At 36.6% G+C, this 18,113-nt stretch overlaps 1 long non-coding RNA gene across 1 annotated transcript; it reads right to left on the minus strand.

Annotated features, from left to right (window-relative positions):
* Positions 1–5,653: 5,653 nt before the first annotated feature.
* LOC148915484 (uncharacterized) lies at positions 5,654–6,113 on the minus strand. The gene is made up of 3 exons (XR_016128508.1): positions 6,010–6,113; positions 5,806–5,901; positions 5,654–5,721 (listed from the first exon to the last, which is right to left on the minus strand). It is a non-coding gene; the product is annotated as an uncharacterized LOC148915484 (long non-coding RNA).
* Positions 6,114–18,113: the final 12,000 nt, after the last annotated feature.

Consider the following 18,113-nt stretch of genomic DNA (forward strand, 5'->3'; position numbering starts at 1 on the left):
GATTACAAATTCGGCCGATGCATAGGCCACATGTGGGCCAAATACAAGGTCAAATGTCCTATGTGTTTGACTACATATCGTTGTTGAAGGAGCATTACGAATGTTAACCCCAATACATTGCTCATGACCAATGGATAATTTAGGGGTTGAAAGAGGAAGGAGCATGAGGTTTTGGGGTGTCATGTTTCTGTAATTTAGGGGGGATGTGATGGTGCTACAAGGCATGCATTATATATATAGAGTTCATTTTGAAGGTCTGTAATTGTTTGGGGGTGGTGGAAACCCACCTAATCCGGGCACGGGATATTGGATTGGCACGAGGAGAATACGGTACGGGACGAGCTCTCTAAAATCGCAATGGGTTTTGTTCGAAAGGGGCTGGAAACTCAGGTATGCAGCCAAGGTTTTTTTGGGCATGACCAAAAGTTGGAGCATACAAGATGCGGCCTCACAGCTCGAATGGCCGGCCTGAATTGGAAGACCGCAGGCTGGAAGACTGCAATGGTGTGATGAATATGCGGCGGGTGTGATGAATAGGCAGGCAGAATTGGAGGAGTTCGAGTCGGGCAGAATTGGAAGACCGCAGGGCAGAATTGGAGGAGTTCGTAGCCGGGCAGAATTGAAGACTGCACCCGGGCGAATTGGAGGAGTTCGTCGCCGGGCAGAATTTTAAGGGATGTATAATTCATCCTTTTTCCAGGTTGTAATTACTTTTATTTTTTGTATTTTTGTATTTTTTTGGACCAAATAATTTAAAAACATTCTGATGACTACGTACTGTAATATGATCATATTGTAACCCTATCACTACTCTATTGCACTCTTATTGACATAATATTGCCATTATACGCATGTTTATTGTATAGTTATTGCTGCTATATCGCCACTCAACTGGACACCGATAAACTGTATACGCACAAAAACAAAAAGAGGCATCATCATTCCATAAAATACTATTTCCAAACTTACATAATACAACAACATTCGACCAAAAAAAACATAATACAACAACAGGCCACCCCATCGTTACATAATACAAAAAGAGGCGACCTCATAGTTCCATTTCCCTGCTATTGACAAATTTGAAGTTGCATACTCTTCAACTGCGGCGACCACGACCCATGAAATTCATGACCCCGCCACATCATGTTGTCCCAGTTTCCTGCCGGATCCACTATTTTTGCAAACTTACGAAATAGTTCGAATCCGCTTTCCACGTCTTGTTGCTTCAACTTGGCCATTTCTTCTGATTCCTTGAATACCATAATTGCAGTGGCAGGGGCAATTTCAATTTTTCCTTTAATTGCCTTTATATGTAGGAGATGCATGCGGGCATGATAACGAGAGCGAATTGTGCGGTTTTTTATGACACCCCATCTAGCTTGGCCCTCCACAATTTTTGAAACTATGTCGCATGGAGATTTTTCCAAAACATTGTATTGCCTCGACATTGCTGCATGCCATGGACCAAGTCTGCAGTGAGTGAATTGGGTGACTTGCCTTCTGTTTCACTCTTCCCTCCTTCAGAATTGAAATCGTTTGGTTTGGTGTGAGGTTATGGTCCATGGTCTTGATATTTATTGTAGGTGGTGTAACTGAATTGGAAATAAAGGGTCTAAATGCGATGGGAGGGAAATCCGTGGGGAAGGTAATGGCTGCAGTTAATGTGATGGAAGTGTTCATTTCAAACAGCTAGGTTGATTAATATAGGCAGCCTTTAATGACCTGGAGTAATCTGAGAGAGTTATTGGCGGGAGGAATGAGGGGGAGTAATTGGCGGGAGGAATGAGGGGAGTAATTGGCGGGAGGGATTGGCGGGAGTCTTAGGCGGGATAGTATTGGGCGGGAGTTATTACAGTTCACTGTATGACTTTTTCTAATATATTTCTATTTTGGATGTTCCGAACTTGGTAATTTTCCCATTATGTAATTCAAATAAGGGATTTGCCTATTTGGCTAATTGACCAACTCATTCAAATTGACCAATATGGTTATTGTCTTATTTCTCATTTCAGCAATCTCAATTCGTTTCCATGTTTCCATTTTTCATATTTTCCTATTTTCCATGTGTCATCCAATTTTTCATTATTTGTGCCTATTTTTCCTATTTCCCATTTTCGTATTTTGCAATTTCCCAAGTTTCCTTTTATACTATTTCCAGTTTTCCAATCTTTTCAATGTTCCTATTTTCCCATTATGTAATTAAAATAAGTTGCCTACTTTGCCTAATTGAGAAAGTAAATACAATTGTCCAATATGGTAATTGTTTTATTTCCCATTTCCACAATTTCAATTCGTTTCCAATTTACCTATTTTCCACGTGTCCCTGTTTCCTATTTCCATTTATCCAATTTTCTGTTTTTGTCCAATGATCCAATTTGCTTTTTTCCAATTGCCCTATTTGCTAAGTTTCCTTTTTTTCCTATTTCCAATTTTCCAATTTGCTAACTTTCCTTTTGTTCGATTTCCAATTTTGCTATTTTCAAAGTTGCCTTATTTCCTAATTTCCAATTATCCAGTTATCCAATAGTCCAATAGTCCAATTATCCAATTTTAAATTTTCCAATTTGCGAATTTGCCTATTTTCCAAGTGTCCTTTTTTCCTATTTCCTATATCGATTTTTCGAATTTTCATGTTTTCAGAGTTTCCTTTTTTGCCTTTTTCCTATTTTCCAAGTTTCCTTTTGTTCAATTTCCAATTTTCCAATTTTCCAAGGGTCTTTAGTTTCCAATGACCCAATTTTTGAAGTGTCCTTTTATCCTATTTCCTAGTTTCCTGTTTAGAATTTTCCTTTTTTCCTATTTCCACTTTTACAAATTTCCAAGCTTCCATTTTTTTGTATTTTCGTATTTTCGTATTTCCAATTTTCCTTTTGTTCTATTTCCAATTTTCCAAGTTTCCTTATTTCTCATTTTCCAAGTTTGCACTTTTGGTAATTTGCTATTTTGCTATGTTCCACTTTACTGTTCTGAAATTCGCAATAAATGCTTAGTTACATGGTCCTAGTTTGGGTTCAAATCCACAATTTCCAATTTCCCATGAAGGTTAGGTTTTTTCCGTTTCTCAGCCCATTTTATTGTTGTTAATGTAATGCTCTACTGCTGTGAATTACACCCAACGAGTTAATGGTCTACTTTGCAATCCCATCAATTGAATGCACCACCTACATACCGAATGTACTTCATATCAATTCCTACATATAACTCAACCTTCCTATCAATAATTGCAACTTAGCCAACTTCTTCAACCTCAGAAAGGTAATGAGTCGTACTCAAATGCAAACATTCAGTCGCCAGGTGTGAATTGTCCCCATCAATAGTTCAAGATGTCGGATGTACGCCCTCCAAACGAGCATGGCAGTTACCCGGGGGACCAGCCATGGCATGTGCCATTCCCATCTCCACCTCCGACTCCCAATCATGATCCACTTCATCCGGAAGTGAGGTGAGAGTATGATCCGCTTGACAAAATCTCAGCCGTCAACACGACCTCCAATATTTGTCTAAGGCAACATGATTGGTGGGAGACTAAATGTGATATTCATGGCCAAGTTATGGGAAATTTGGCCAACAAGCTGAACAAAGCATATGCTCGAGAAGTGAAGCAAACTTTAAAAGCAAACAGTCGGAGCAAAGAGTTAGAGTCGTTGAAGTTGAAATTGGAAGAGATAAAGAAAAATGCCGTCGAAAAATTCACCAAATCTGAAGAATTTAACCATGAAATGGTTGAATGTTTCAACAACGGCTTCGAAATGTTTCGAGATTATGCGTCGGTCATTTCACCAGACTACAATTGGAGTGAAATTGATGTACCGTGTCCGGTCTGAATATGGGTGCCTGAGGAATGGCTCATCATAGCCTCGTGCATGCAGCGAGGAGAAAGCACAAAGACATTGATCTTTTCATGGACCTGTAGTAAGGGTAAGTGCTGCTGCAGTTCATCTCACCCGAGTACATGGATGTTTTGGTGCCTTCGTTTTTCCTTCGCGGAATAGGATTGTTAAGGTTCGGAGGCGATTTGGTTTGCATCTGTCAAATGTAGTCGTACTTTTTGATGTGTGTGTATTCTATGTAGATTGACTTCATATTGCTGTTATATTGCGTGTATATTGCTTAATATTGCCTTGGTATTGTATACATATTGTATGTATATTGCTTAATATTGCCTTCGTATTGTATACATTTTGTATGTATATTGCTTTATATTGTATTGGTATTGCATACATATTGCATGTACATTGCCACCATATGAGAAGTATATTGTGATCATATGCCACATCACACACTTGAAAGCAAATACCCCTCATGTTTTCTTATGCCAATGCAAGCTGAATACAGGTTGGTTCTGTAGCTCATAATGAATGAGCAAGCAAAACAGGAATAAACACAAATCCATACATTTTTTCAGCAACAAGACATAAGCTCCTAAATAAATAAACTAACTCATAAAAACCCTAGTGGACAAAATGCATAACAACAATTTAAAACGCATACACAAATAACACACAATTTCCATGTTTTGCGAGTTCCACTAGCAACGCAGAGTAAAAAGTAAGAAAACTGTACCGGAAGTATTACGATCAAGTCAGAGAATGAACCATTCTTAAGCATCCATACACAGGAACTAAAAAAAGCATCCAAAACCAGCAACTATAAAAGCATCCATTAACACCAACTATAACAGCATCCATAAAGAGCAACTACAAAAGCATCCATAAAGAGCAACTACAAAAGCATCCATAAACAGCAACAATATTTACATATGGAGGTGTCCAAAATAGTTAACCTTCAAAATCGAAACAGTGTGTGTGCCATGTAAGGCAATTAGCCACTGCTTCTAGATTGTACAATATTACACCTCGCAATACTAACAAAACCAACTAGCTATGGCAAAAAGGTAGGATTACAAGCGAAAGTAGGGCCAGCAAAGCTTCCACGTCTACATCTTCATACAAAGGAGTTCCTAACATAAATAATGAGCAAAGTGAATTAACCAGTCATAAGTCGTCACTGAGGTCAATTGACAAACATTAAGAAATTGACCTCATAAATATGCCTCCCCCCTTAAACCCTCTATTGCAAGCTTCAGTCGGTAATATTTGATCTTCGACGGGTCAATTTTATGCAAAGCCCAAAGACCTTTGAGATGCTCGATGAATTGAACGGTCATGATTCCAAGACGTCTGTGAGGCCAATAAGTTGGAAAATGACAACTGCATTTATATAAAAATTTGAAAAAATTAACTAAAATGAACTACATTCACAATTCTTACCCATCTCGTTGTTGTGGCACACCTCCAATGATGCAAACTGAGAATGGCGTAAAGCTCGACATCTGCAGCCCCTTTTGCTTCACCTCTTCAACCTCTGATTCTTCATAAAACTTCATATTGTAGAGCACGCGTGCAAGCGTATCGCTAACAGGTTGCAGAAGTGTAACCAGACTTCGAAGGTTTGGTATATTCAACATAGAGTCATACACGGTTGCAGTTTGTCGGACGAAATCAATTTCGATTGCAACCCAATGGGACTCTCGAAGATTATATGGAAAATAGACTTTGCGGACTTTTTCCAAGATTGGGCATAGCCGTGTTGCCACGTACCATTCACAAAGTGATGTACATTCTTCAGCTTGTTGGTTTGGAAGGTCATCGTGTTGGACGCAGCTGCCTTCTTCGATCCACGTGTCTTGCCAGTCGCTTTTAACGGCTCTAGGAATTGCTGCAGACGTTGAAATGAAACCATATTACACAATGACAACCAAAAGCAAATGAAGCAGTGAATGTAACATGGTAAAAAGTGTACCTGCAAGGCATAATCTGCCGTTGTCCAGTCGGTTCCAAATAGCAACGGATGAGAGAGTTGCCGTTTGCGGATAAGAAAGGTTGCCATTTCCAGGTGCTGAAAGTTGACATATAATATGAGCACATTTTCAGACAATTGTACACTTACAAAAGGAGAGAAAACAATTGAATTATCATAAAAAAGAAGAGATGTGTGTATTTTTACCCTTGAGCTAATCCATGCCGTTTCATCGATGAGTTTATAGAAAAAATCAGCGCCCACGGAAAATGCTTCAAGCCGCACCTGCACACTACAAAAGGCAAACTTGCAACCGTTACGCTTGACCGATCTCATCATTCGGACTTCGTAATGACAAATATTCAGATGCATATTAATACGGCTTGGATTGGATTTCAAGGTCAAGAATCCGAACCTGATATCATTTTTCCACGCAGGTAAAATTCTATTATGCGCTTCACATCTTCAATGGGCAGCGGTTTTGATGGATCAAAAGATGGCGGGTTGCAAAGCGATCCGACACGCCATTGTCCTCTTCTTCCTCAAAGGATCAAGTAAATGGACTTAACAATGTCCGGCCGGGCGCTTCGCTACACCCTTTACCTTCCACTTCTTTTTTCAACACTTAAACTACCTTCTTCATCAGCAGCCATACTAATTGTAGGTATACTTGGAGGATTCATCTGAGCGCCGATGGCACACTCGTCAGCTCTTTTCCAATCTTCTAACAAAACATAAGTCTTTGGCAGATTTTCACACACCCGCCACATCTTCCGGTCGGCAGCTTCTCGGATTGTGCATGCGCTGCTTCATGCACTTGTAAGTCAGGAACTAGAGTGACCATGGCTGCGGAAGGTTCGGCTCCATCACGGGACTTGTGTTTCCATTGCTGCCGGTTTTGTAGGCGGACTGACATTGTCATGTAATGGCGACAAGTCATTGTCGCCTCCTTCCTTCATACGAGGAGTACCCAGGTCCTCACGTCCTTCCCAAGCTTCTTTCACCCCACCATCTTGTTTTCGCAGCTGCTCTATCTCCACCTTAAAATAATGCTCCATTGCAGCAAGTGTGTTGCGGAAATCCTCGACACACTTGTTATTTCTTTCAACTTTGGATGACTCATTCCGTACAGTTTCTTCCAACTCAGCCACTGCTAATGCGAAGGGCCGATTTGAACTCGAAACTTTGCGTAAGTCATCCTTCATCCTTTGAAAGTCACGCTCAAAGTGCGAACTCTGGACGCTATTTGACCCGTGATTCAGTTGGAATGCAAGTGTTACAATATTGGAATAAAATATATCCGAACAAAACAACAGCTAATTTCCTATTGTATTATGACATATATCTTGGAAAATAGGTAATGCTTGCCTTAGAAGACGACGGAAGGCTTGCAGTTTCTTCAATGTCCTCATCTTTTTCTTCTACTGAGGCAGACGTCTTTGGTTTTGTGTTCACATCGCTAAACAATCGAACAAGTTCTTCAAATGTTGTCAACATCACCCCTAAGTCCAATACGCTGCGCTTCTCAATTACAGATGGCCGAATAAGTTGCACATCAACCTGCAATTTACGCAGACAATAGACATATCAAGAATGATTATATTAGATTTTCATATGCCTAAGATTATCATTACAAACTGAACTAACCTCACGGTTCTCGAATACTTGGCTCATTAGCTCAAAAACGCGCGCCAAGTGTTGCTCCTCCAATGTAGTATACGAGGGATGTAGGCATTATGTTCGTGCACCACCAAATGTAGTGCACCAACGCTGAAATACCTCGTAAGCCCAAATCTGGTATGAGGAAGAAAAGCCTTAGAGATCACATGCTATAACCTTAAATAGGGAATGAAAAGCCAAGAATACAATAAAGATAAATAATTAGCATGTATTAATTGCAGTCTAAACCTTGCCGTATGATTGACAAAAGTTAAAAGAAATACAGCCATCTAGAGATGCAGAGGCTAAAAGTGGTTCGGGCCACATTAGTCATTAGTCTGTTAGAATTCTCAGTTTGTATATGTATTTTCAGATTAGGAAGAGATGTATTTTCTGGAGATTTTAGCTACAGACAATGAAGAGAAATGAGGAAGGCATCTGTTGTATTGAATTCTTACAACTGCAGCTTACATAGTGTGTCCGAGAGAGAGAAATGTGATTCTCTTCTAACAGAATTACAATCACCCTATTAGGTGCTTACACGTGTCATACCAAATCTAAGCTATCTGAATCCACCTAGACTATGATCTAATGGTTCTCATTACATCATTTAAAATAGACAGAGTAAGAAAATAGAAAATGACTTCGCTCTAAGAAATCAGGTAAGATTATATTTCAAATGTAATCGAGTGCAGAACAAGATTATATTTCAACATAAATCAGGCGAACATGATTATTTCAGCAGACATGGATTATATTTCAAAGTAAATCAGGTAAGGATTATATTTCAAAGAAATCAGCAGGATTATATTTCAAAATAAATCAGGTGACAGGATTATATTTCAACACTAAGAGCATTCAACACAAATCAGGAAAAAAGATTATTTCCTAATATCCAATATCCCCCACTTACATAAAGGAGTGAAAATGTAAACTTGTTTTTCTGACAACTTATTTCTATAATGAGGTAATTAGTGTTAACTTAGGGTTGTTGATAGAAAAACACGGGGCTCATCATCAATATTAATGATAAAATATTCAGCAAAAACAGAATAATATTACTAATTAAATAAAATAAAACCTTCTGTCCATTTTCTATTCTTGAATTCCCTTCTACCCCTGACCCCCTCCCTTGAATGTTTCTCCCCTTTCCCATCAATTTTTTAACTTTGCAAATTATTTTATTTGTTTGTAGAATTCATTTTTTAAATACCATAGCCGGCCAGAACAGCCACCCAATTTGCTCTCTCTCTCTCTCTCTCGCTCTCTCTGTCTCTCTCACACAAAATATCTACCAACACACACACACAAACAGAATATCATTAGTCAAAAGAATTTGTCAAAAAACAATAACAGTGGACAGAGTTCCTTTTATTCGTCTTCATCCTTCAACAACTAAACCAATGAATCCCCCAAATAAGTAATAATTACAGAAAATAAACATGAACAAATGATGTTTTTGCTCCTCCAATGCAGCTCTCAACTCTCTCTCTCTCTCTCTCTCTCTCTCTCTCTCTCTCCCCATTACTGTTTTAGAACCCATTACTGTAAACAAATGATATTTAACTTCAACAGGAATCGAAATGTGCTCACCTGAAGTGCAAAGGCAAAACCCTTCAGGTGGTACTCTCTTGGTCTACCAGTTGCCGTTGTCTTTACTTGCTTTTTAGATTTGTTTGTTTTCGAAGCTTTTTTGGGCCCTTTCACTCACTGTAATCTGCACACAAAGGTTCTCAAGAAGGACGCATTTGTCTTCGCATAAGACACAGCACCCCATGGATATTTCCCAAAATCTTCAAGGTCTTCCGCCAACTTCAAATATCGCATGTCAATGTGGACATGTTTTTCACTGCCCAACAGCACAAACACAGCGAAGTATACAAAGCCGAAGCTTCAATGCATCATCCGCATCGCAGTCGCGGAAGGCTTTTTCTAATTCCAACAGCTCACTGCTTTATTGTTGCCAAAATACTTCCTTTTCAATGAGCAGTTGTCATTCGGAAGCGGAATAAAGGGAAGGTTTCCAAACCTTAGCCCTGTGACGGCGCAAAATTGCTGCGGTGTGAATTGGATCACCTTATTGCCAACAATGAATTTGATCCCGTTCACTTGGGAAACAGTCTTCGGATCAGCTTTCCTCAGCAACAATCCGTGTACAATTGGCGACGTCCACTTCAGGTCCTCGATGAGTAGGAGATGCCCAAAACAACTCTCTTCGAAGGTTCGTAGCTGTTGCTCACTGAATTTCTCTTTTATCGTACTTATTGCACTCTTTGTATGGGATAGCGCCAATGCTTTTCCTTGGAACTTATCTTCCTCTCCAATCATCAACTTAATTGGCGAAACCATGTTTCCCTGCACGGCATTATTATTAAAAAAAATTCAGTCCGTTGCAATCTGGACAATAACAAGCAATACACAATTCAACGGCCTATTATAGGATATTAAGTGAAAATTAAACACAAATTACAGCACATGAACCACAATAAATTCCCACACTAAATATGCATCATAAAATGAAACTGAAAACACGCATCACAAACGAACCAATCCTACATGACAAATAGCAACTTGAGGCACTTCGTCATCCATAGCATGAAAATCAATCAGACCAATAGAAGTTTCATCCAAGCATGAAGTAATTCACAGTTAAAATACAGAAATTTGCAATCTCTCTAATTACTAAACTTCACAAAATCAGTCATAGGTTAGTGAAATGATCCTTTTCAAATGAAAACCGTACAAAAAGACAAACTAGTCAATAACAAATACAAAACCTACCTTAGAATCACTCGTTTTGCAGACAGACCCGAATTGGAAATCGCATGAAACACCTAAACAAAAGCTCAATTCTGTCTGTGAGAGGATTGAGAATGAGGAGGAAGTATGTGAAAAAAGTCGGAACCGAAACCAAGAATTTGGGTTTTTTGAGGCCCTGAAAGAGCAGAGAAGAAGAGAAAGACGTCCATTGAAAACATGAAAAGAGACGGAACTGAGAGATTGTTGAAGGGAGAGAGCATTTAACGAAGCAACCCTCTCTTTCACCTTCAAGAACCCCCTCAACAAACCCTAACATTGACTGCAAAGAGAGAAAGAGAGAGTGCCATTATATTTTCCCACTTCCTTCTTTTATATTTTCTCTTCACAAGGCTTCCTAAAAAATGCCATTAAACTACTTGTCTCTCACTCTGTTTTTCATGTGTCCTTCAAATTACTGGTCACTCACTCCAATTTCTGTCTCACAAGGATTTAAGTCTTTACCTTACATGATCATTGACAATTAACTAAATATCTACAGACACATCTCCAAACACCAGATAATCATGACAGCTTAAGCTACAATAGGAATGTGCAGAGCAGAAGCCTAATTCAGAACAATTCAACAAGAAGACAGCAGGAAACAATTTATTGACTTCAACGTATAATGTCATGGAACATCCTATCAATTAGTGGCAACCACAATCATGACTCCAATATGCCCTCCTTTCAAATGTAAGGAAATTAATGACATTGGCACCATCCCTTCAGTTTTTCGTTAACAAAATCAGAGGTTTGTATGTATTGTATGTGTTATCAATATGAAAGATAAATGAATAAATAAACCATCAAAACTGTAAAAAAATGTTTCTTACACATGTACAATTAAAAAATTAAAAGTTCACCTCATAAACAGAGTTGTCTAACTATCCATAGACAAAAAAGACAAGCAAAAGCTTAAAGAGTTAGCTTATAGCAAAATCCATGGCCCCATTTCTCTAAACCACACCTGCTGGTGGCATGTTCCCATCTTCACTCATTTCCCGCTTTGTTTTAAGCATACAATGATCAAGCACAAAACAGCAAACTTTTAAAGAACTCATATTACACCACATATGGTTCCTTGCCCTTTGTTTAGACATTGAATATTCATCCCCAAACTGAAATTCCAAATAATCACAAGAGAATATGAAAAACATAGAGAACTTATCCATATCCAATATGCAAGCCCTTAAGTTAGCAAACAGAGTTAAAGCAAAACCAATTTTAGTGAAACCCCTAAACCCTATACCCATTTCAGAAAACCCACTAAACCAATTTCAGAGAAACCCCCAAACCCTAAACCAATTTCAAACAACCCCGTCAACCAATTTCAAACAAACCCATAAACCCAAAGCCGTAAAAGAATTCCGATGAACAGACTGCACATTTGCTGTGAATGATGGCGTTGTTCTTCGATGCAGATTTCATTTGGGACAGAAGACAGTTTAGAGCGGTGAGCGGACGAGAGATGAGAGAGTTAGAGCTGAGGCGAGAGAGTGAGAGCAGAGTGACAGAGAGTGAAGATGAAGAGATTGAGCGACGGAGAGCTGATGGGCGGGAGGTCAATTTCAGAAAATGTGTTAGGAGAGCAATAAGGGTACAATAATTTTCTATTTATAGTTGATAGTTATAAAAAAATTGGGAAGGGATGGCATTTTTAGTTAAAATTATTAAAGGGGTGGCACTGAGGGTCATTTCCCTTAGAATAATCACTCTGACTTTTGAAAAAATAAAAGAAAAAAAATCACTCTGACGTTATCAGTATCTCATGGCCCGAGAGAGATGAATATATAAGTACTCTAAAACACCATAATATGCACAAGCAAAAGATCCCAGTATTACTTCTTGGCACATCATCCACAAGTCCCAATCATTTTGGCCCACACAACATAATACATGTTTAACGTTTGTGTGGCTTTCATTGTGGTTAAATGTGAGCGGGTTGTTTCGTCGGTTTCTGACGGCAGCTATTGTGATGGAGGTGGTGGGGTGCGAGTGGACGGTACGGTTAAGCCATCGATGTCACTTGAATGAGATTGTGGAGGAAGTGATGACTATCGATAGTGACAAATACACACAGGGGAGCAAAGGTTATCAACTGATGCAGCACGGAAGCACGGAATCGACAAACATCTAAATCCAAAAAAATAAACTAAAATTCATCAATGACTGGAATCCATCAGAAAATAGAGAAAATCTCTAAATTTGATTAATAATATGAATAAATCGATTAATAAAATGTCATGAGTTAGCTTAAATAGAAAACTAAAAAATTCCTAAAACCGTATGAAACCCTAGATTCCATAATATTCATAAAACTTAACTAATAAGAAAAATAATTAAAATCATATCATGAAAATAATATCTTGATTGCTAACTTATTCAAAAAATATAAATATAATATAAGTCTTCTAAACCTATATATTAATTATAAAACTAATAAATAAAAAACCTTAAAATCTATATTCTAACTATAAGGAAAATAATAAGTTTCACTAAAACACCCAAAATGGGGGTTGAAATTATAAAAAAATCCAAGCACTATTTAAACATATAAACACACCCAAAACCCATCATTACACACACTCAAAACTCATTTATAAACACACCCAAAAAGTTGACTTTGGGGTTGATTTTGGGTGTGTTTCTATGTTTAAATAGTGTTTGGGTTTTTTTATAAATACATGTCTAGTATTGGGTTTATTTATAAATTTGTAAAATAATAATAATACTCCCATGCTAGACACTTCATGAGTCCGTCATGCTTTCAACATTGTGGAAGAAAAATACGACTAAAATAATGCTGGCCAATGTAGAATCTTTTTATTCTACATTTGTTAATGGAACTCTCATGTGTTGCTTACATGAGACATTATTTTTTTTGGACACTGAAGAATGACAAGTAAGGCAGCATGTCACTTGTTTAAGCTAATTGTTATAATTTGTAATTACATTGATTATCAGTAAACACGAAATAAATCTCATAGAAGTAGCCCACATTGTGTGAATCACACAAATTTTGTGTTTTGTATAACTTAATAATCGAATCAACAACTTTTTAATTGGTCAAGATAGTATACTAATTTCTTCAATCTTGGTGGAATCAGATGCTCAAGCTGTCATTACTCAATTGGAGAAAGATGAGGAGGATCTTGCATCAGATGGCAACCTCATTGAAGAAGTGAAGGGGTGTTTTAATCAATATGAGAATAGATTTCTGTCTCTTTTATTCCTAGATGTCGTAATATTGTTGCTCACAAATTGGATGTTCATGCAATGACTTGCCCAGTTGTAATTTGGGATGAAAAAGTTCCTCTCTGGTTGAAATCTTCTGTCGAGGATGAAATGATTGTACCCCTTGATTTCTTTCAATGAAGTTTTTTTTTCTGCTAAAAAAAAGATGGTATTCTAATATCTGATAAGTAACCAAAAAAAAAACTGCGAAGATCCACTTGGCATTAAGGGTTCATATTATAAGGTTAAATTGTAAGATTATAACGCTAAAAATATATGTATGTCAAGATTTGAATAAGAAGGAAATGAAGAAAACAAATGGATTCCAAATGTGGCTCTTTGCATATAATCATTTCAAATCCATCCAAGTGTTTTACATCCAGTTATTTCGAATATAATATTTTCTAGTTTTCGTTTAATTACCTCCATCCAAATGAAGCCTAATCCTATATTTTGGGAGAAATTTGAAACTGAATATATGCTTAAGTAAACTCTAAAGGCCATGTATAATTGTATTTATATGCATCTAATTACAAATTAGCGTGTGGCAATCTTTGCAATACTTTTGCATCATCAATCGAGGCATGCCGGTGCTGCGGAGGGTGATGATTATATCCAATGAGTGTCAATCATGAACCTGAATGGCTCTTGTCTTTCTTTTTCTTTTCTTTTCTTCTCAACTTAAACAGTTGAGCCTAATCTAGCTAACAATCCCAAAAGGCCCCTACCTCCGCGAGTGTGATTCTCTCCCATTCATTAGCACTGCTGCGCTGACTGAGTGAGTGAGTGAGTGAGCCAACTCATCACCATCATTAGTCCCACCAACATACCTTTTTAATTTGGCCAACTCACCGTTAAATATGCATGCCTTACTTAACTAATACATATCTCTTTCTTATTAGATTCTTCATGAACATGCAGCTTTGTATATTTTACTCAGTTGTTCATTCATCGCAATTCTACTTCTATATTATTAAGCACACAATCATCACTAGTTACTGCATTGACCCCATATATATCCATTTCTATAATAGTTAATGTGTATCGACTCTAAATGATAAATTTACATATACATCAACGATTGATAAACAAGATGTATAGCTATTTTAAAGATACATAAGCGATTGGTCTATGAAGACGAGCAAGCTAGAGAATTGGTAAGCAATAGCATTTTTTAAAAACTAAACAGGACTTCGTAATTTGTGGTTCGTGTTTTCCAACATTCTTATTCGAGTGCCCACTGCATCAAGGGAATTATATATCGTTACAAGTTACAACCAAGTGGTTCGTGTTTTCCAACATATCGTTACAACTAATTACATGCAAAAGAATATAAAAGACACGCCATTGATGTAACGCATGCCGACCCATCTTCAATTCCAACCACAACAAGTTACTTGATCTGCTCATACATTACATAAGCAATTTTGTTTCTTTTCAATCATCTCTCTGTCATGTCTAGCTACAAGTAGGCTTTGCTTTGAGTGAAAGTTTTGACCTTCACATAGGAATTAAATTGCGTGCAGAAAGTTGCTTCCACACCATCTTTATTTCATGCGTATTTTAGGAGAAAATGAGGTGCACTCGTAAATAGTGCTTAGCTTAATGGGCCATGATCATGAATTCATTAGTTATAGTTCTAGTGAAATATAATATATATACCCTCATCATCTCACTGTCCACATTTGAATTCTCATCATATACCTATATATCCCAAATCATGAAACGTTTTCTGATTTTTTCTAAAATTTAAAGGCTAGGAAATTTGTATTTACTTTGAATGATGCCATGTACGCAACAAAAACAACAAATCAATCAACGTTAACCCTAGAACAAGAGAGTTGAGAAAATTCTCAAGGTTTATTTGATAATGATATAAGTCTAATTGTAAGTCAAAAAGTTCATTAAATACTCATACCAAACCCCAGCTCAAAAACAAAAATGAAAACGGAAATACTCGAATCTAAAATATTGAAGAAGGAAATGTTTGTATGTCATGACATACATAGAGTTACAGTTTTGTTCGTCTCATCGTTCCCTCAAAACGACATATTAAAGTCTCAAATCAGACATGAATTAAAACCCCAACTTCATAAATTCAAAACTGGTTTTTTGCTTGGGCTTTTGCGTAGTGCTACATGAACTGAGCTGCTAATTACTATCGTACATCAGTGTGCCATCATCATGAAATGGATGACTTTAAACGTGCTTCATTACTACTATAGTACCCTTTTTAATTTATTTTAGGTGACATTCATTTTGGTACTAGAGATTCAATTATATATAATTAGATTAATTCAATACTACAAGTACATTCTAAATGATGAAGCGTGTAAGGAATGTAAATGAGCTGAACTGGCAATTAGAGTAGGTAACATGGATTTCGAAGCACAAAAACTGTATGACCCTTTATCAACGGAATCTGTTGTTAATAACTATATTATTTCTTGTCATTGTTACTAAATATAATTAAAAGCTTGTCAAATTTTGCACTAATAGCTTTTTTTTTTTGTCATTGTTGACAAAGTGGACTTCATGGACTTAAGTTAAAAGGACTAGACGAGCTTCTCTACATATAAGGGTAAAATTGCCTGAGTAACTGAAAATCGAGTGTGCTTTTAATGATAAGCAAAATGGACAAAATAAGTTATTAAATAATTCAAAAAATATATAAAAGTGCCCACTGAAGGCTGATCAGTGGTTGGGATCCTGCAAATCCATGCATTGGATTGTTGATGGTATGGTAGTATGAATGCCAGAAGAAATAAATGGAAGACACTCGATGGCACTTCAGGCTTTATACGTGATGAACTATAATAAGTCCAATTGTCCAGCGAGATGTCAAATACAATTTTTATGGTCAAAATATGCAGCTATCCAATTTTAGTCCCATCTCCATAATCAATCCACCTCTGCTGTGTACAATTGTAGTTGGTGCTAGGAGCCACAGTGGGGTGGTTGTGGATTTTGAATGCGGTTCTTTGTTAATGCTACTTAACCTACCAATGCTCCTGTGCTGTGACGTACTTAAATTGTAACCATGATCCTTCAATTATATTTTGAGTTGTATTTTCGCGTCTGAATTTCAATAAAAGTTGGGTTTGAAATTTAAAATTCGGGGAAAAAAGAGGCATTTAGTTATATACTCATTCTTAGTATTAATGATATAAGATAAATTCTACACCGTTTAATTTCTATAAACAAACCCAAAAAACAACAAAATAGCGAAACTAAAAAAAATATATGTTCATTCTATTTTGGGAAGATGTGAGGCTCCTTAGAGCGTCAAAATCATTATGTTCAATATTCAACTCTTCTTCAGCTCCTTTGACCAATTTGACCGAATCCAATTGAATTTATTGAGACATGTACAAATTACATTTTCAAAGCTGCGAGTAATAAAGAGATCTAATATACATTAATGGGTATTAGTTGGTTGGTTCAGCTCTTTAATATGCTCTCAAGTGGTTTTGCGTTTAAATCCTCACAATACTCTGTGTGTGCGAGTTTTCCTCTTTCTCCTTACTAATCGTGCAACGAGAAAAAAGAATCATTTCGAATTAACAAAAATAACTTTATTTATTAACTCTTCTAAATAAAATATTTTTCATGGTGGATAACAAAGAGATTCGATTTCGAAAAATACAAAAGAGATTTTAATTTTCAGTTAATCAATATTAGATAAAAATTATTTATCATGGTTCAATATCAAATTCAATAAATTTGACAGTGAATGAAAACCCAATACAATCATTTTCTTCATTTTATAATTTTATTAGCACAATGTATTTATTTATTTTTAGTTTATAACGTCGCAAGATTGTACGGTAAATAAAAATCAGTACTAGTATGAAATCTACCAGAAAAGAGAAAAAAGAATATAAAGTATTCGTCATTTAATTTATACAAATTTATAAATAAACCCAATCCTAGACATGTATTTATAAAAAAACTCAAGCACTATTTAAACATAGAAACACACCCAAAATCAACCCTAAAGTCAACTTTTTGGGTGTGTTTATAAATGGATTTTGAGTGTGTGTAATGATGGGTTTTGGGTGTGTTTATATGTTTAAATAGTCTTGAGTTTTTATAATTTCAACATTTTGGTGTTTTAGTAAACTCCTTTAATTTATGACGCTTCAAAATTAATATTTTAAAAAGATTCTACACTAATTAGGAAGTGAAAATGCATGAAGCAAAAAAAGAATGTGAATATTACTGGACTAACTTGTAAAATAATCTTTCAAAAATGAAATAAAAATAATAAAAAACCAGCAAAAAAATACCATACATTTTTGAAAAAGGAAATAAAATAAACTACATCACACATTGACAAAAAAAAACAATGAGTCACGTCTTTGTCAGTTAACAACCGCACTCAATACAAAGCCACAGACACCTTACTTGCTGCTGCGTGTGTGAAAGATTTGTGCACTTTCACACACATTATGTCAAACCCTTCTGTTTTGTTTTGTTTCTTCTCTCACTCACTTCCAAATTCCACTTCCAAAACCACCCCCCTTTCCAAAACGGACTTCTTTCCAAATTGACCTCTAATCCCCACGTAAATAAATAATTAATTTCCTTCGCCTTGCTCTAACCTTGAAACGTCAGCG

The sequence above is a fragment of the Prunus mume genome, linkage group LG7 (assembly GCF_029339155.1).
Source record: "Prunus mume cultivar Tortuosa linkage group LG7, ASM2933915v1, whole genome shotgun sequence".
NCBI classification, from domain to species: domain Eukaryota; kingdom Viridiplantae; phylum Streptophyta; class Magnoliopsida; order Rosales; family Rosaceae; genus Prunus; species Prunus mume.